At 46.3% G+C, this 21,079-nt stretch overlaps 1 protein-coding gene across 8 annotated transcripts in view; it reads right to left on the bottom strand.

Annotated features, from left to right (window-relative positions):
- LOC119971908 (serine/threonine-protein kinase BRSK2) overlaps positions 1 to 21,079 on the bottom strand; it is a 1,145,911-nt gene that overhangs the window by 708,578 nt on the left and 416,254 nt on the right. The gene's annotated exons all lie outside the window — the stretch shown is intronic.

Below are 21,079 nucleotides of genomic sequence, written 5' to 3'. Positions count from 1 at the left end.
TGTGGTGTGTGGCTAACCTTAGTTACCGGGCTAACTTTAAAGCTGACCTCCTGTTCCTGCAGTAACTACCGCACCTCAGCAACTACAGGTCCTAGTCGAGCTGGTGGTCCCTTGGACCATGCATCTGGTCAGGAGGAAATTATTGTTGTTCGTCCGGCCTGGGTATTCTGCTGTGGGGAGGCAACTTCATCATCACCGGAGTGGCCGATGCCTCCTCGTAGCAGATATCACTCCCCTCAAACTCATTAACATGAATGCCCCGGCAGTAAAGAGTGAGCGGCTGGCAGTCCTTCAGCAACTCCCACTGCTGTTGGCCACTTCCATGCCGGCCATTCTGGGCGATGACTTCAATTGCATCAAAGGAGACGGTGGATCATGTTGGATGGTTGCCTGAGCTGACTGTCAGAGTCATCAGGCAGAGCGCCTCACCACCAGAACTTTCAAACAAGCACCAAGGCCTAGCTTGGCTGGTGGTGAGGAGGGCCTCCCAGTCAGATCCTTCATGCACACGCAAAGCCTCAGCACCATTACACGCTGCCCTCAAAGCAGCTGCGGATGGGCGGGGAATGAGGCGGTTGCACACCTCCCTGTGGAATATGCCTTTGTAAAGAAAGTCTGGCGAGAGATGCCGTGGTATTTGTCGAGGTTTGTCCGGAGCAGCTCTGTGACAAAGGAATCACTGCTCAACAGGCTGTTCCCAGGGGGACACACCGAGACAAACATCAACTGCTGCTGGAGGATCATCAACTTGGTCAAAGATGCTCTTTGGGATGTGCTAAAGCTTGGGGCAGTGGCCCCCATGTTGCAATGGGAAATGGCCACTGTGTAAGATCTTCCAGCAAATGTACATCGAGGGAGCTGGTAACCGTGTAAACCCCTTCGGTCTGGGTGATTAATAATAAATGTTTTTAACTGTATTGAAACACCCCATGGTGTAACAGGACTGATGTAAATAGTTTGAAAGAATTGTAATGAAAACATTGAACAGTACGTAACGTCCTCATTATTGAAGTGAAGCACCTCAGATGCATCTGACCTCTGGAAAAGATATAAATATTATCGTACTTTACTGTTAATTTTTAACAAATTTAGAGTAGACAATTCATTTTTTCCAATTAAGGGTCAATTTAGCATGGCCAATCCACCTAGCCTGCACATCTTTGGGTTGTGGGGGCGAAACCACACGGACAGTGACCCAAAGCCGGGATCGAACCTGGGACCTCGACGCCGTTATGACAATCTGAAATGGATTTGTACTGTATTTCTTCACTGGTTTTATGAGTATATTTTGAAATTTTAAAAAAACACACTTGTGGGGGTCTCCCAGGGGATCGGAGCCTCCCAGGTGAATGCCCTCTGGACAGGGTGGTACCCTGGCACTGCTGTTGCCAGCCTGGCATCCTGGGATTGCCACATGGGTGCCAACTTGGCACTGCCAAGGTGCCCAGTGGCACTGCCAGCTGGCAGGGCACTGTCAGGGTGCCAGCCTGGCACTGCCAAGGTGCCCAATGGCACTGCCAGCTGGCAGGGCACTGTCAGGGTGCCAGGCTGGCACTGCCAAGGTGCCAAGCTCATATTTTTGCAAGGCAGTGATCGGGCTGGGGGTGCCCTGCATGGACGTTGGGGGGGGGGGGGGTACAGTGGGGGGCTGGGCATCCCCTTACAGTGAGTCGGGGCTCGAGCGGGGGTTTGGGGATTGCGCCAAGGTCTCAAGAGAGTGGGACACCGTTTAAAAATGGCATCTAAATCTCTCCCTGCAGTGAGGAGCTTCGGCAAGTGGTGTGCAGGAAACGGGCTGAGTACAGCCTTGGCCACGGGTTCCCTGGATTAATCCCCGGATTCATATTGGATAGCATAGTGCTTCACGGCGCTACAAGCACTGAACGCATTCGCTATGGGGCATAGTTCCCATTTGGTTAGATCTCACCCATAGCATCAGTTACTCAACTTCCATCTTCCAATTCAGGTGGGAGCTATAAAATGAATGGCAGAATCATCAGGAGCATAGACATACAGAGCGATCTGAGCATGCAGATCCACAGATCCTTAAAAGTAGCAGCTCCTTCCTCAGCTTCCTGAGGAAGGAGCTGCGCTCCGAAAGCTCGTGTTTGAAACAAACCTGTTGGACTTTAACCTGGTGTTGTAAGACTTCTTACTGTGCTCACCCCAATCCAACGCCGGCATCTCCACATCTTAAAAGTAGCAGCACAGGTGGAAATGGTGGTAAAGAAAGCATATGGCATCATTGCCATAGGATGGGGTAGCGAATATAAAAGCTCAAAGATGATGTTACAGTTATATAGAACGTTGGTTAGGTCACATTTGGAACACTGTGTCCAATTCTGGTCACCGCACTACCAGAAGGACGTGGAGGCTTTGGAGAGAGCACAGAAAAGGTTTACCAGGATGTTGTTCCCGGCCCGAAATCATTAATCCAGTGCATTTGAAAAAAAAGTACACAGAAAGGAAAAACAAAAGATGCATTTACACAAGGGCCAATCATGTAGAAATATCTGTAAAAGCTTAACATTGTGAATAGCTTTTGAAGTGCTCTGTGGACTCTGCTCAACCCTTCACGGTGGCACGATTGAGAACTCAATGGGGATTCAGCCTATGGCCTACTCACCCAAGGCATACCATTTTAGTGCAACCCTATGCTGGCCCAGGTTCTTAACAAGTCTATATTCCTTTAGTTTTTGGTTCAGTCAAACTAGAAACTATGGACAGCCAAGACTTTCAGTTTCTAAACTCTTCTTTCCTTCCTGTGGCATGCTCGACACAGTATAAATATTCTTCAATGTAGCATCCTCGATTTGAGAGTCGCTGAACAATCATTAATTACTACCGGGCAAGGTGAGGAGACAGGCCCCAGGTCTACCTTAGTTCGAACGTGAATCGAACCTCATGCTGTTGGCATTATTCTGCTATACAGGCTCATCGTAGAATCCCTACAGTGCAGAAGGAGGCCATTTGGCCTAACAAGTCAGCACTGAAGCTCCGAAAGAGTAAGCCCACTCCCCTCCCTGTCCCTGTAACCCTGTGACCCCACCTAACCTGCACACTTTGGGAAACTAAGGGGCAATTATGGGTGTCGAACCTACTTAACCTGCACATGTATTGTGAAAACGGAAGACTTGCTATACCGATTGTACAATCTAACTAATGTAAAAACCAACTGCACCAATTGTTTCCTAGATAGAGTATAAAAGAGTGAGCCCCCACTAATAATGAATGCTTTAATTAGTGGACATCAATGGGCTAGAGCTGACCACATACACTGCAGCTATTTTGAGTATTATCCATATCTTACCTAAGGTGCTTCTTGGTCACTTGTATTGTAAGCTGTCCAAAGTATTACACAAGATGAGACAAATACAGTGAAAGTACAGAAAGCATGTACTGCCCGCCATCTGCTATTAGCTAGTTTCCTGTAATGATCAGAATGCTACTTAAGAAAAAACTCTCAATTAAAATTTATGGAGCGGAACAATAACACAACATTTAGTCTCTTTAGGGATAGATCTTATAACTTAAAGTGGGCCCTGACAACACTTTTCTATTTAGTTTGTAACATTTCCTCAGGAAAAAAAAAACTTATTCTTTAATTTTACACCAATACAAGAGACAAATAGATCACCGTCTGGAGTGCATTTGGAGAGGGTTGAAACAGTCCATCATGTCACTGTGTTTCATTACATGCATCTGTTCCCACATTTTCAAATGAAATTTACCACACGGCAACAGTGGCACACTGCTCGAAATTTGGCATTTATGTGGATTGATGTGGAATTCATGACTGCCAGATGTAGGTGAAACAGATATGAAAGGATCCCTAAGCACATCAGCATCTGCCCAAGGCTCACTACATATTCAGAATGTTATGACAGTAGGATGGAGGAGCCACTCTTCGAAGCTCTAACAGCAATGGTTTGAGCGCAGCATTAGGCAGAACTCATCTGTAATAAAACAATATTACCGTGCACATCCAATCCTGTCTATCATACCACGCACTACTGAGAATAAGCACATCAGTATGTTAACTTATGAAATCCAAGTGGACTGAGCTTCACAAGAAACCATAAAGAAAACAAAGGGCAGTAGAGAACTTGAAAGTTGCACAGTTCTTTTGCGCTAGCAAGCCGATTATTATTGGGATCATCCGCACTTCCTAAAATATTTTGGGTCATTTCTCCAGAAGTGCAGGATACTGGTCAACTCCATGTTTTGTGAATCAATAATAGGTGTCATAAACTCTCAGTTGGGCTGTTAAAATTGAGATACTAACATACCATTCACAACCAATTCCTGGTGCATGTTATATTCTCATAACCACATCCTAGTTGCATTGTGAAGTGTCATTTACTCCAATAGCTGAAGGGCCCTTTGCAATGAATGGCATGGTATAGGAGATTGATGAAATAGCTGGCTGGGATGTCATGTGGTGTGGACATTTACAATGGAAATCGTACAAGCAGGAATCAAAAAGGAAATATAATCATAGAATTCTTACAGTGCAGAAGGAGGCCATTCAGTCCATCAGGTCTGCACCGACGCTCTGAAAGAGCACTCTACCCAGGCCCACCCCACCTGCAATCCCATAACCCCGCCTAACCTTTGCACATTAAGGGACAAGTTAGCATGGTCAATCAACCTAACCTGCACTGAGCTAATCAGCCCCTACATATATAATGAAGACTTCTTACATCCATTATACAATCTAACTAATGTAAAAACCAACTATGCTAATCGCTTCTGAGATATATTGTACAACAGTGAGTCCCCACTAAAAGTCAATGCTTTAGTTTGTGGGCATCAAAGGACGTTAGTGGGTGAGTTGGATACATAATTTGGATGCCTCTATATATCAAAAATTACTAAAGCTGGGAGCAAAGATTTTATAGGAAATTTTCAAGCAGGCGAATGGAAAGATCTGGAAGAAGGAACTGAAGGTACTGTTCCTACGTTTGCAGATGATACAAAGATCTGTAGAGCGACAGGTAGTATTGAGGAAGCAGGCGGGCTGCAGAAGGACTTGGACAGGCTAGGAGAGTGGGCAAAGAAGTGGCAGATGGAATACAATGTGAAAAAGCGTGAGTTTATGTACTTTGGAAGGAGGAATGGAGGCATAGACTATTTTCTAAATGGGGAGATGCTGAAGTAAATCAGAAGCACAAAGGGACATGGCAGTCCTAATTCACAGTTCTCTTAAGGTTAACATGCAGGTCCAGTCGGCAGTTAGGAAGGCAAATACAATGTTAGCATTCATGTTGAGAGGGCTAGAATACAAGACCAAGGATGTACTTCTGAGGCTGGATAAGGCTCTGGTCAGACCCCATTTGGAGTCTTGTGAGCAATTTTGGGCCCTGTATCTAAGGAAGGATGTGCTGACCTTGGAAAGGGTCCAGAGGAGGTTCACAAGAATGATCCCTGGAATTAAGAGCTTGTCATATGAGGAACGGTTGAGGACTCTGGGTCTGTGATCATTGGAGTTTAGAAGGATGAGGCGGGATCTTATTGAAACTTACAGGATACTGTGAGGCCTGGACAAAGTGCACGTGAAGAGGACATTTCCAGTGGTTGGAAAAACTAGAAGCAGAGGACATAATCTCAAACTAAAGGGACCATCCTTTAAAACAGAGATGAGGAGGAATTTCTTCAGCCAGAGGATGGTGAATTTGTGGAACTCTTTGCCACAGAAGGCTGTAGAAGCCAATTCACTGAGTGTCTTTAAGACAGAGGTATATAGGTTCTTGATCAATAAGGAGAAGGCAGGAGAATGGGGATGAGAAATATATCAGCCATGATTGAATGGCGGAGCAGACTCAATGGGCCGAGTGGCCTAATTGACATAGAATTTACAGTCGGCCCATTGAGTCTGCACCCTACTTAAGCCCAGACTGTTGTAGTATCTCTTAAGGATTTGATCCAGTTTTGTTTAATTTACGGTTGCCGGTTGTTGGTGAGACATTGCTGAAACTCAGTAGAAAAGCAAGTTAAAAACTTGTCAGGTGCAAATAAGAATTGTTTTATTCAAGTTCATTGGTAACAACTTGAAAATGATTTAAAAGGTAGTTTGTAGACAATTTGATTTTCTTCAAAGAATCACAGGAATTATCTTCTGAGACAATAGCCTGAACACAACTTTAAAAGTCAGAGGCTGAAGTCAAAGTATGAAAATGAAATAGGAATACAGAACTCTTTTCTAATTCTCTCTCTCTCTCTCTTTCTGTCTTGTTCTCTTTGTCTCTCTGACTTGTCTGTCTTCTTGCCTTTCTGACTTGTCTGTCTTCTTGCCTTTCTGACTTGTCTGTCTTCTTGCCTCTAGTCTTCTGTCTCTCGTCTTCTGTCTTTAGTTTCCTCACCCCCGTTTCTCTCCTCTCCTCACCTCACCTCACTAAAAATGGTGGTCAAATCATCCATGGATATACTCTTTGATATCTGTCTTAAGCGATCTGATCACACCCCAATATAATCCTAATTGGTTTAAGCTATATTCAAAACACATTTGATTTGATAAAAAGCCGTCCATCATGACAATGTAACGCCACTTCTAATTGTTGCTTATTGGTATGTTTCTCATGGGATATTGTGCTTTATCAAAACCAGCAAAAACTGGTCTAATGCTGACCTACCTATTGCCACCATGGAGACCTCATGTTATCTCATCTTGCTAGGCTAGGCATATTTCAGAACATACAACTCAAACTGTCTTTGATAAGATTGTTTCACTGAGAATGTTGGAATCAAATATATACATATATATATTATATTTGAGTCGATGTTTTAACTGTCCATTTATTAAAAACAAGGCAATATAGTTCAAGATATTTTTTTAGCTTGTATAATTTATGGGATATGATTCAACCTAATCTCGAGCGGCGTGAGAACCGTACAATACTTCATCCTTATCCCTCGTTGCTATGGATTCCGCCCTTGCCCTTGGAAAAATGTGATGTTTTTATCAGACTTCTGTGTTTTGCAAACTCATGACTGAGTTTGGAAATTGTATGGTTCTTTCATTTTAAAACTGGGAATTGATATTTCTGTCTTAAACAGTCTTCTTACCTATATTAAGTGTATTTAAAATACCTGACTTCTACACAGACCTACACCCTATCCCCGTAATCCAGTCACCCCACCTAACCTTTTGGACACTCAGGGCAATTTATCATGGCCAATTCACCTAACCTGCGCATCTTTGGACCGTGGAAGGAAACCGGAGCACCCGGAGAAAAGCCACGCAGACATAGAACATAGAACATAGAACGATACAGCGCAGTACAGGCCCTTCGGCCCTCGATGTTGCACCGACATGGAGAAAAAAAAAAACTAAAGGCCATCTAACCTACACTATGCCCTTATCATCCATATGCTTATCCAATAAATTTTTAAATGCCCTCAATGTTGGCGAGTTCACTACTGTTGCAGGTAGGGCATTCCACGGCCTCACCACTCTTTGCGTAAAAAACCCACCTCTGACCTCTGTCCTATATCTATTACCCCTCAATTTAAGGCTATGTCCCCTCGTGCTAGCCACCTCCATCCGCGGGAGAAGGCTCTCGCTGTCCACCCTATCTAACCCTCTGATCATTTTGTATGCCTCTATTAAGTCACCTCTTAACCTTCTTCTCTCTAACGAAAACAACCTCAAGTCCATCAGCCTTTCCTCATAAGATTTTCCCTCCATACCAGGCAACATCCTGGTAAATCTCCTCTGCACCCGTTCCAAAGCTTCCACGTCCTTCCTATAATGAGGCGACCAGAACTGTACGCAATACTCCAAATGCGGCCGTACCAGAGTTTGGTACAGCTGCATCATGACCTCATGGCTCCGGAACTCAATCCCTCTACCAATAAAGGCCAACACACCATAGGCCTTCTTCACAACCCTATCAACCTGGGTGGCAACTTTCAGGGATCTATGTACATGGACACCGAGATCCCTCTGCTCATCCACACTACCAAGAATTTTACCATTAGCCAAATATTCCGCATTCCTGTTATTCTTTCCAAAGTGAATCACCTCACACTTCTCCACATTAAACTCCATTTGCCACCTCTCAGCCCAGCTCTGCAGCTTATCTATGTCCCTCTGTAACCTGCAACATCCTTCCGCACTGTCTACAACTCCACCGACTTTAGTGTCGTCTGCAAATTTACTCACCCATCCTTCTGCGCCCTCCTCTAGGTCATTTATAAAAATGACAAACAGCAACGGCCCCAGAACAGATCCTTGTGGTACGCCACTCGTAACTGAACTCCATTCTGAACATTTCCCATCAACTACCACTCTCTGTCTTCTTTCAACTAGCCAATTTCTGATCCACATCTCTAAATCACCCTCAATCCCCAGCCTCCGTATTTTCTGCAATAGCCGACCGTGGGGAACCTTATCAAACGCTTTACTGAAATCCATATACACCACATCAACTGCTCTACCCTCGTCTACCTGTTCAGTCACCTTCTCAAAGAACTCGATAAGGTTTGTGAGGCATGACCTACCCTTCACAAAACCATGCTGACTATCCCTAATCATATTATTCCTATCTAGATGATTATAAATCGTATCTTTTATAATCCTCTCCAAGACTTTACCCACCACAGACGTGAGGCTCACCGGCCTATAGTTACCGGGGTTATCTCTACTCCCCTTCTTGAACAAAGGGACCACATTTGCTATCCTCCAGTCCTCTGGCACTATTCCTGTAGCCAATGATGACCTAAAAATCAAAGCCAAAGGCTCAGCAATCTCTTCCCTGGCTTCCCAGAGAATCCTAGGATAAATCCCATCCGGCCCCGGGGACTTATCTATTTTCACCTTGTCCAGAATTGCCAACACTTCTTCCCTACGCACCTCAATGCCATCTATTCTAATAGCCTGGGTCTCAGCATTCTCCTCCTCAATATTATCTTTTTCTTGAGTGAATACTGACGAAAAGTATTCATTTAGTATCTCGCTTATCTCCTCAGCCTCCACACACAACTTCCCACCACTGTCCTTGACTGGCCCTACTCTTACCCTAGTCATTCTTTTATTCCTGACATACCTATAGAAAGCTATAGAAAGCTATAGAAAGACACAGGGAGAATCCGCACAGACAGTGACCCAAGCCAGGAAGCGAACCTGGGACCCTGGAGCTGTGAAGCAACTGTGGTAACCACTGTGCTACCGTGCTGCCCTGCTAATTCTGCTCCTATGTTTTATGGTCTAATGGTCTTATGGAAAGACTCGGGGCTTATCAATAAATGTTCCAATTCTCAACCCCACCGATTTTATAAATCCTACTGCAACGGTTTCAAGGGAAAACAATATCCTAGTTTGTGTGATGATAAAACCCCTAACTTCTGATTTATAAACCAGAAAAGATACCAGTAGCCGCCAGCAACCTGCGTCCTGATTAATAAAATCCACCCCCACCAGCAGAGGGTTGTGACCATTGCCACACTCGCAATCAATAGGCACTCGGACAATGGGTCAATACCTCAGAAAAACTGGAAAGACAAACATAATGAAGCTTAACAAGTTCTTCCAGAACTAACTTGAAGAATTACCACGTGAGCATAAAGTATTTTCTCCATTTGGATATTTACAGACGGGATAATTATGTTGAAAAGTCTCTTCAGTACAAAGAGCAGAAACTCTCCAATCAAGGGGAAGAAACAAAATGTTGAATAGTCACCCTGAGGCCTTCTTTGATTGCAAACTGTTACTACGCTAGTAATTCATTGTGTTAAATGCTTTGAGACAGTTCAATGACGTGGTAAGGTGTTACATAACTGTTTACGTACATCTGTCCTGAAACATCCAATTAAAGTGTGGCATATGTAAAATGGGTTGCCTGGCAACCTCATCCTCCGAGGCTTCCCAATGTTTCATGAGGGAAGTACAGAAATAAAAGAGGTCAGAAACAATACGGCTGAGTGAAGAAACAAAAACTTTATCTGCAGAAACCGTTTCCAGAGAGCAGTGGTGTGAAAACAAGCCGACAATCATGACAAGGACCTGTGATACCCGCAGTTATTTAGTTCAGGAACTTAGTTGCTTGTTTGGTGCACACCACTGCTTCCTGTCAAAATCATTCATGCACACAATATATTACAGATTCAAACTAGGGGCAGCATGGTAGCATAAGTGGATAGCACTGTGGCTTCACTGCGCCAGGGTCCCAGATTCGATTCCCCGTGGGTCACTGTCTGTGCGGAGTCTGCACGTTCTCCCCGTGTTTCCATGGGTTTCCTCCGGATGCTCCGGTTTCCTCCCACAGTCCAAAGACGTGCAGGTTAGGTGGATTGGCCATGTTAAATTGCCCTTAATGACCAAAAAGGTTAGCGGGGTTATGGGGATAGGGTGGAAGTGAGGGCTTAAGTGGGTCGGAGCAGACTCGATGGGCCGAATGGCCTCCTTCTGCACTGTATGTTCTATGTTCCATGTTAAATTATTTCTAATCCTTGTCCTACAGCTTCTCAAACCAGCTGCACCTGACACAAGTATTCTGAAACTAGATACCCGTAACAAATAATATGTAAATTCCTAAGTTTGATGGTGGAAAATGGTAGATTCCAGCAGGTTAATTTATGATTCTGTCTCTTTAATCATAAATTGCCCGAACTCTCATGGATGGTCACGGCAAGTTTAGCGACCACAGTCAATTCTGAGGCGATTGGGTGAAGTGAAATTAGTTTTATTGCAAAGTAATAATATGTACAATACTCTTCAGATCCCAGCCTGGTCTGAGTTACGGTTCCAAGTCTGGCAGACCTTTATATCAAAGTCTCTTACCCGGTCCATGGGCTCCCTGCCCCTCAGTGGGGGAGCTTGTACTCAACAAAGCTCATGGAAAGACTGCTCTCAGCACACAGGTCTTGTGCGGGTTAGAACAGCAATGTTTCAATGATTCTTACAAACAGCCTATCCAGTTTGATTGTACTTGTGTTGAAATTCCTCTCACTCAATTTCTTGGACTTGCGCAATTTGGAATTCTTGGACCTGAACAGTCTTTTATCAAGCAAAGGAGGTTTAAACCAGCTGCTTCTCTCATGTGTTTCAGTCATAGTTTGTTAAAGATTTGATCACTCAAATATAAAAGTGCAACTTCCCAAACAGTGAAAAGATAATCCCGTAATAATATAGACCCACAGTCAAGGTCTCACCAACGATCAGTGAGAACAAAATGCCAAGAGGGACAAGTCTTGGTTGTGGGTGGAATATCTTTCACCCTGCCAGGGAGAGAGACTTCCAGCCATCCAGACAAGGTGTCTAGTCCATCAAAGTTGATCGTGCAGGGGTTTTGATGCAAAGGGTGATAGGTTGTTGGGGGTAGGTAGGGTGTAGACCTGAGGTTATTATTGAATCAGCCATGATCCTATTAAATGGCAGAGCAGACTCGAGGGGCCAAATGGTGTTCTGCTGTGCCTTATTCATACGGAAGTTCTCTTGCACTCCTATGTCTAGAGTTAGGGTTAGGGTTAGTTTGGTACAGGAGTGTGTTCCTGGTGTTGTTCTTGACATTTCTCCCAGATTTGTCTGTGTCAACAAAGACTATGTCAGAGGTTGCCCTGGAAGGTCCAAAGCCTCACTATCTCTCTCTCTCTCTCTCTCTCTGGGATGGTCTGCTCAGCCACAGGAAGGAGACAATTCGGGAAAACTCCCGGCAGGATTTTCCCTGCTTCGGGCAAGAGGAAAATATCCCGGAAGTTCGCATAACAAGATTTATCTCCCTTCTTGAAGATAGTTACAATTGTTGCATTTCTGAAATCAGGGGTGGGATGGGGGTGTTGTGGGCGGGAAGTATTTGGGGGGGGGGGGGGGTAGGCGGCAGAGGGATGGGGTTAATTTTTGACTTAAATCTGCAGAATGAGTGCATGGTTTTCAGATGTGAGCAGAGATTCCGCCAGCTTTGAAGTTCTCACCTGCGGTACAATCGGGGTGTTGGGCTTTGTTGTTTTTCATCTGTTTTATTGTTTGTTGCTGCTGCCCCACCAATGGAGGTTCACCCATAGATTTTTACCACAGGGTACTGGGGGGGGAATAGCTTGGAGAGTATCTGCTGCCACCGTGGTTTCGTAGTTGAAGAGCTGTTGAAAATTTTCTTTGATGAATGGCATTTGTCATTCTTAAGGTTTTGTCCATTTGACCTTGGTCTACAGGTGAACCTGGGGTGGCTTCAAAAAGGCTTCACGTCATGATAGTCAGCATATTGCTCTGGCTTTCTCCTTCTCTTCTTACCACTTTCACCTTCCGATTTATCTTTGGGTGTCAGCCCGGATCGATTGGAATTCTGCCTTCTTGACTTGTGACCTTGGGTTGTTCTGCCAGCCAATGACGGCTGCTCGATTTTGTTCCAGGATGTCCCATACGTCAGCATTGTTTTCATCGAAGCAGCCAGCAGAGCCATGCTCAGCTTATAACTAACTATCTGCTCAGTGCCATCTCAGCTGGACAGAATGCTTGGAGGATAGTGGAGACGGAAGAGGAAAATCTACAAAAAATACAAATTCCTTGTAATCCAAAAGCTAGAGGCGTTTTCGCAAGTTTGAGGAGACCAAACTCTCTAGTTATACTTCAATTATGAAATATCTGTCCAAATGTTAACTTCTTCATCTGTGACCAACAATCTGTACGTTTCCAACATGTTCAATTTAGCTTAGAAGCTTTTTCTCTCATTTTCCTCCGTGCTATAAATAGACTCCGTGACAGAACAAATTGTACACGGCCTGAGCAATGACTGGATGGATCTTACGCATTTTATATTTTCATATCTCTGAGCAACAGCTTTAATGATTTAAGTGACCAAAATACATTTCCACTGGCACACTGGTTCCCAAAAGTCAAAAGCAAAATGCCGTGGATGCCAGCAGCCTGAAATTAAAAGAGAAAATGCTGGAAAATGAGGGAGGTAACGATTGGGTTATTGTGTTTGGGTGGTGGAGGTCAGGGGGAGGGTGAAAGGTCGCTCAGAGCACCAGAATCAGAGCAGATGGTGGTGGCAGCAGCTTTGGTTGTGGGGACGGTTGGGAGGGGGCAAGGCTGGCACTCCTCCTCCTGGTCCATAAGCAGTGTTACAAATAGCAGTTACTTGATACAGACAGCCCCCCCATGCCTCCCTTTATTGCTGCCTGTTTTCTTGACCCCCTCGAGAGACCTCACCGTCCAACATTAAATAAAAAATGGCTGACAGGCAACTGAGGGACAGAGCCTCATTAAGTTAATAAATCTTGGGCTGCATTCTCCATTTTTGGGACCATGTCCTCACGCGTTCGTAAAAACTGTGGCCTTTCACAACAGAACAATGGGAATGAACTGGCCACAAAATCAAAGCCCTGCAGAGGGCTAGCAGGGACCCGACATGAATGTAGCAGCTTTTGCTGCAGATACGGGCCCCCGCGCATCCGGGTCAGAGGCTGCGCATGCGCACGGCGCCGGGTTCCAGTGGCCGCGCCGTACTCCATGGTGGACTCAGAGCTGGACCTCCCAAAGAGTGCCCCTGATCAGCTTCGCGCTTGACCCTGACCGCCTGCCCAAAAAATCCCTGGGCCCGTATGAGTCTCGCCCTCCGATCGGCCCGCCCTCGATCATGGCGGCCGCGGACTGAGTCAGCAGGACAATGAGTGGTCCACGTCGCTGGGACTACGACCAGTCGGGAGCGCAGAATAGCGGAGCGGGGCTCCAGCAATGGCCTTAGGTAGGTGATAAGCAGTGTGGCGTGTTTACAGGGCCCGGAGAATGGGGGAACCAGCGACGGTCCCGTTTCCGTGCGCGGAAGTGGATTCTCCGCCTCGGCGCCAGACGCGATTTTGGCGTTGGGGTGCAGAGAATCCAGCCCCATGTTTCTCGTAAAGAAATCAGCCGTACTTTAGTTAGAAACCCTAACCTTTGGCCTGTGGGAGGAAACCGGTGCACCCAGAGGAAACCCATGTCGGCCAGACCAGGTAAAGATGGCAGATTTCCTTCCCGAGAGGACATGAGTGAACCAGATGAGTTTTTACAACAATCGACAATGGTTCCATGGTCATCATTAGACTTTTAATTCCAGATTTGTTTATTGAATTTAAACTTCACCATCTGCCTTGGCAGGATTCGAACCCAGTTCGAGAAGGTGTGTCACCATCACCTTCTCAAGGGCAATTATGGACAGGCAATTAATCCTGGCCTTGCCAGCGATGCCTGAACCCTGTGAAAGAATAAAATAAATAAAAACAGTTTCCAAGGTATTTGAAAAATATTTGTTTTATCTCCATTAAATATCCATCAGTAATTTCTCAAAATAGCTCTTTCTGCCCCAAAATGTGCATTGTAGTCTTTGTAGAAGTGTTTTGTTTATACAAGTGTTCAGGTTATACGACATGAGGAGAGCTAGAGGCGAGGTAAGCTTCTACAAGCATCGACAGAGATGTTAATAAATAAGGTGAAGTACATTGTAGAAGCGACATGCTATTGGGCAGCATAATATGGTACAGTAACATTCATCTGGCATGCTCACATTCAGTCAGTGAATTCATCCCACCACTGTGGAGACAAGTGGGCACACAGCATATTAGCGAGGCCAGGAACAAAGGAAACAGGGTCAAGAGAAGGCCAAAGGCCTGTTTCCGTGCTGTAAACATCTATGACTCTATCTGTGACTCTATGATTTAGCCCATTCAGTTAGACCATGGCTGATCCTTGATGCCATTTTCCTGTATTATTCCAATATCCATTGACATCTTTAATATGTAGAAATCTATCAATCTCTGTCTTCAACATATTCAATGACTAAGCCTCCACAGCCCTCTGCGGTAGAGAATTCCAAAGGTTCACTACCCTCTGAGTGAAGAAATTCCTCCTCATCTCAGTCCTAAATGGTCTACCTCTTATTCTCAGACCGTGTCCCCTGGTTTTAGACACCTCCCCCCACATCTCCCCCCACACATCAGCCAAAAGAAACATCTGTCCTGCATCCACCCTGTCGGTCAATATGAGGAACCGTGTCTTGCTGTCTGATTTTGAGTAATCTCTGCAAGCAGGCCGTGTGAAATCTTGCCTGGAGTAAACTGTCCACATCTCACAAACAAACAAGAGAGTGTGCGAAAGACAAATGCTCGGTATACCTTCACGTTTGTTGTGAGGCTAACTCCTCTTCACTCCCAGACACTTTTCACAGGTTTAGCAGTTCTGCTAAAGATATGGGGCGGGATTCTCCAGGAATCAGCGGGGCGGGCAGAACAGCGCAGTGGAGTGGCGGGAACCATTCCGGCGTCGGGCCGCCCAAAGATGCGGAATCCTCCGCACTTTCAGGGGCTAGGAGGCGTCGGAGTGGTTTGTGCCCTGCCGGCCGGCGTGGAAGGCCTTTGGCGCCGCACAAGCCGGGGCCAAAGGGACTCCACCGGCCGGCGCGGGTCTGCACATAAGCGTGAGCATCAGCGTCTGCTGACGTCAGCCCCGCACATGGGGGGGGGGGGTTCACCTTCGCGCCGGCCATCGCGGAAGCTTACACAGCTGATGAGTAGGAATAGAGTGCCCCCACGGCACAGGCCGGTGGATCGGTGGGCCCCGACCGCAGGCCAGGCCACCATGGAGGCACCTCCAGTGGCCAGATCCCCCACGACCCCCCAAGAACCCCGGAGCCTGCCCGCGCCGCCAGGTCCCGCCGGTAAGGGACCGACTCCAAATTATGCCGGCAGGACCAACATAGAACGGGCGGGACTTCGGCCCATCGTGGGCCGGAGAATCGCCACGGGCGCCGCTGCCAACCGGCGCGATTCCCGCCCCCGCCAAATCCCCGGTACCGGAGAATTCGGCAGCCAGCGGGGGCGGGATTCACGCTGACCCCCGGCGATTCTCCCACCCAGCAGGGGGTCGGAGAATCCTGCACATGATCTAAGGAGATCCATCAAAGATGCCAAAAGACAGTACCGGACCAAGCTCGAGTCCCAGGCTAGCCACACAGACCCCCGCCGTCTATGGCAAGGTCTGCAAGACATAACGGGCTACAAGATGAAGGCATGTAAAATGCTCCAACGCACCCCTCCCTGATGAACTCAACGCATTCTATGCACGCTTTGAACAAGAGGTCAGCGAGAGCAAGCCCTCCACCCCAGAAGCCTCGGATGAACTTGTATCTGAGATCACCACTGCAGACGTCAGAGCAGCATTCTCAAAGGTCAACCCTCGGAAAGGCACTGGCCCGGATGGGGTACCCGGATGGGTCTTGCACGGAGCAGCTCGCAGACATCTTCAACCTCTCTTTACAACAATCTGAGGTCCCTATCTGCTTCAAGAAGGCAACCATCATCCCTGTACCGTAAAAAATCCAAGCAGCGTGCCTTAATGACTATCGTCCAGTGGCTCTGACATCCATCATCATGAAGTGCTTCGAAAGGTTAGTCACGGCTCGAATCACTCCCGGATTGCCTTGATCCGCTACAGTTCGCCTACCGCTGCAAAGGTCCACAGCAGACGCCATCTCCATGGCTCTGCACTCTACCCTGGAACACCTAGATAACAAAGACACCTATGTCAGACTCCTATTTATCGACAACCGCTCAACCTTCAACATCATCATTCCTACGAAACTCATCTCCAAACTCCGTGGCCTTGGCCTCAGCTCCTCCCTCTGCGACTGGATCCTGAACTTAGCCCACAGGCCACAATCAGTAAGGATAGGCAACAACACCTCCTCCTCAATCATCCTCAACACCGGTGCCCCACAAGGCTGTGTCTTCAGCCCCCTACTATATTCCTTGTACACCTATGTCTGTGTGGCCAAATTCCCCTCCAACTTGATTTTCAAATTTGCTGATGACACCCCCGTAGTGGGTCGGATTTCAAACAATGACGAGAGAAAGTACAGGAATGAGATAGAGAATCTGGTGAACTGATGCAACGACAATAATCTCTCCCACAATGTTAACAAAACGAAGGGGATTGTCATCGACTTCAGGAAGTGTAGTGGAGAACATGCCCCTGTCTACATCAATGGGAACGAAGGAGAAAGGGTCGTGAGCTTCAAGTTTTTAGGTGTCCAGATCACCAACAAACTGTCCTGGTCCCCCCATGCCGACACTATAGTTAAGAAAGCCCACCAACGACTCTACATTCTCAGAAGACTGAGGAAATTTGGCATGTCAGCTGCAACTCTCACCAACTTCTACAGATGCACCATAGAAAGCATTCTTTCTGGTTTTATCACAGCTTGGTATGGAGCCTGCTCTGCCCAAAACTGCAGGAAAGTACAAAAGGTTATGAATGTAGCCCAATGCATCACGCAAACCAGCCTCCCATCCATCGACACTATCTATAATTCCCGCTGCCTCGGAAAGGCAGCCAACATAATTAAGGATCCCACGCACCCCGGACATACTCTCTTCCACCTTCTTCCGTCAGGGAAAAGATACAAAGGTTTGAGGTCACGTACCAACCGACTCAAGAACAGCTTCTTCCCTACTGCCATCAGACTTTTGAATGGACCTACCTCGTATTAGGTTGATCTTTTCTCTACACCTTGCTGTAACTGTAACATTATATTCTGCAGTCTCTCCTTCCTTCCCTATGTATGGTATGCATTGTTTGTACAGCATGCAAGAAACAATACTTTTCACTGTATAACAATACATGTGACAATAATAAATCAAACCAAATCAAAAAATCAGCCACTGTCTATGTCATGGGAACTACTTGAGAGGGTGCTGCAGCTGTCAGTAACTTTGTCGACTCATCCCTAATCGCTGGTTTCACATCATTTCATATCAACACAGCAAAAAATGGTGTTCCACACGTCTCCCTTTTCAAATGAAGATTTTCTGAGCACTTCACTATTGACACCAGATCCCCTTTCATGACTGCAAAAACAACATAACTTTAATAAGTTAGCAACCTGACTCGAAGTCAAAGCATGCCTTTAGCTGATAGCGATCCATTTTGCTGAGGCACATCTAAACACGGGTACCATCAGGATCCATTATTTGTTGTTCACCCAAGTGTGGAAAAATAGCTTAAACGTGGACAGAAACTCATATCATGGGCAAGAGAAGGATTAAAGAGAAAATCTCAGAACCTGTAAGCAGAAGCATGTCCACTCCTTCACCAATCCTATTTTCAGGGTTGAGTTATTGGATTTGCAACGCAGGAGCACTCATTTCATTTAGTTGCAACATCAAAGAACCTGAGCACTCTCCGTAACACTGGACTGGTTTATCAGGTTTATTCAACGATGATTTTCTTTGATATGTGCCCATCATTCCTGTTAATCACCGCCAGAGGTGAACTTCTTAATCAAAGTCACTGCCTGGAGAGAGAGTAGATCTCTCTTTTGCTTTGAAGTCCGGGGTCCTTGACTACAATTTTAGTAACGAGCCAGGACTTGTCAAAGGCCTAAGACAGGTCTGTTTTGTAACACTTTCTCTTTGTGGGGCTCGGAGGTGTCATGATAGGCAAACATGCAACCAATGAACACTCAGAATAGGACACAACTTGGGCAGCAGTGGTTAGCATTGCTGCCTCATGGCGCCGAGGTCCCAGGTTCAATCCCGGCTCTGGGTCACTGTCCGTGTGGAGTTTGCACATTCTCCCCGTGTTTGCATGGGTTTCGCCCCCACAACCCAAATATGTGCAGGGTAGGTGGATTGGCCTATGCAAAAAAATGAATTGGGTACTCTAAATTTATTTTTAAAAAGAATAGGACACAACCAATGGGCAGTCAGGACACTCAGAGGTGGCATCACCACAAGGGGGCATGACATAAACACTATAAAAGGGATGAGGCACTCACACCCTGCCTCTTTCCACAGACAGACATCTAGCGAGTTAGACAGGGTTGATCAGCAGCATCACACCCCAGCATGTGGCTTAGAGCAAGCTGGTACAGTTAGACTGAGTTACTACAGTTAGATTAGCAGAGAGTCAAACTCATCTGAGAACTGTGTTAATAGTTCAATAAACACATTGAACTCATTTCAGAGTCTGGAGCATTCTTTAGTTAAGACTGCATCAAGTAGCAGCCTGTGTTATCCGAAGCAGAGGAACACAACAGGAGGAGCATGGATTCTCCCGCACGCTCCATCAGAAATGTTTAGAGCGCCTCTACTCTGAACTTCATCCTGCGCCAGCAGCTTCCCTCCTACGATCCCATTCATCAGCTCTACCCCAGCACCTGTCATGCACGGGCTCTCTAAGTTCATGGGGGCCAGCAACAGCTTCCCACCAACTGCAGGTGGGAAGTTGACTGGTGGTATGTTAGTGAGGGCGAGGAATTCAAATGGTTCAGGGCCTATTTCTGCAGTCCGATAAACCACACGGCTGAACAGCCCAGAACCTGCCCAGTGTTAAAATCAAAATCCCAAGGTGGGATTCTCCATCGGCTCACACCGAAATCGGGAAAGGCAATTGGGCGGTGAATCGGGAGGCCAAAATCGTCAGCTGCGTCAGGTACCCGCCAGAATGCCATGCTCCGGTGCCTTGACAGCGGCATTCTACTCCATACATCCGCATATCATTAGCGGGCCTGACCCGGTATTCTCCATAGGACCATAAGACATAGGAGCAGAATTAGGCCACTCAGCTCATCGAGTCTGCTCCGCCATTCAATCATGCCTTCTCCCCATAACCCCGATCCCCTTGTTAATCAAGAATCTATCTACATCTGTCTTAATGACACTCAGTGATTTGGCCTCCACAGCCTTCTGCGGCAAACAGTTCCACAGATTCATCACCCTCTGGCTGAAGAAATTCCTCCTCATCTCTGTTTTAAAGGATTTTCCCTTTAGTCTGAGATCGTGTCCTCTGGTTCTAGTTTCTCCTACAAGTGGAAACATCCTCTCCATGTCCATTCTATCCAGGTCTCGCAGTATCCTGTAAGTTTCAACAAGATCCCCCCTCATCCTTCTATATTCCAATGAGTACAGACCCAGAGTCCTAAACCCTTCCTCATACGACAAGTTCTTCATTCCAGGGATCATTCTTGTGAACCTCCTCTGGACCCTTTCCCAGGACAGCACATCCTTCCTTAGATACGGGGCCCAAAACTGCTCACAATACTCCACATGGGGTCTGACAGGAGCCTTATACAGCCTCAGAAGTACCTCCCTGGTCTTGTATTCTAGCCCTCTTGGCATGAATGCTAACATTGCATTTGCCTTCTTAACTGCTGACTGAACCTGCACATTAACCTTAAGAGAATTGTGAGCAAGGACTCTCAAGTCCCTCTGTGCTTCTGAATTCCTAAGCATTTCCCCATTTAGAAAATAGTCTATGCCTAAGTTCCTCCTTCCAAAATGCATAACCTTACACTTTTCCACATTGTATTTCATTTGCCACTTCATTGCCCACTCTCCTAGCTTGTCCAAATCCTTCTGCAACCCCTTGCTTCCTCAATACTACCTGTGCCTCTACAGATCTTTGTATCATCTGCAAACTTAGCAACAGTGCCTTTAGTTCCTTCTTCCAGATCATTAATGTATATTGTGAAAAGTTACAAAAGGTCCCAGCACAGACCCCTGAGGCACACCACTAGTCACCGGCTGCCATCCTGAAAAAGACCCCTTTATCCACACTCTCTGCCTTCTGCCAGTCAGCCAATCCTCAATTCATGCCAGGATCTTACCCTTAACACCATGACCTTTTAACTTATTTAACAGTCTCCTATGAGGCACCTTGTCAAAGGCCTTCTGGGAATCTAAATAAATCACATCCACTGGTTCTCCTTTGTCACCTTCTCAAAGAACAGATTTGCCTCCCTTTGACAAAGCCGTGCTGACTCAGTCCTATTTTACCATGCACTTCCAAGAGCTTTGTGATCTTATCTTTAATAACAGACTCTAAAATCTTACCAATGACCGAAGTCAGGCTAACCGGCCTATAATTTCACGTCTTCTGCCTCCCTCCCTTCTTAAACAATAGTGTTACATTAGCCACTTTCCAGTCCTCTGGGACCCTTACTGAAAAATGAAAGTGAAAATCGCTTATTGTCACGAGTAGGCTTCAATGAAGTTACTGTGAAAAGCCCCTAGTCCGCCTGTTCAGGGAGGCTGTTACGGGAATTGAACCGTGCTGCTGGCCTGCCTTGGTCTGCTTTCAAAGCCAGCGATTTAGCTTAGTGTGCTAAAC

The sequence above is a fragment of the Scyliorhinus canicula genome, chromosome 9 (genome assembly GCF_902713615.1).
Source record: "Scyliorhinus canicula chromosome 9, sScyCan1.1, whole genome shotgun sequence".
Classification (NCBI taxonomy): Eukaryota; Metazoa; Chordata; class Chondrichthyes; order Carcharhiniformes; family Scyliorhinidae; genus Scyliorhinus; species Scyliorhinus canicula.
This window is presented reverse-complemented; position numbering and strand designations above follow the sequence as displayed.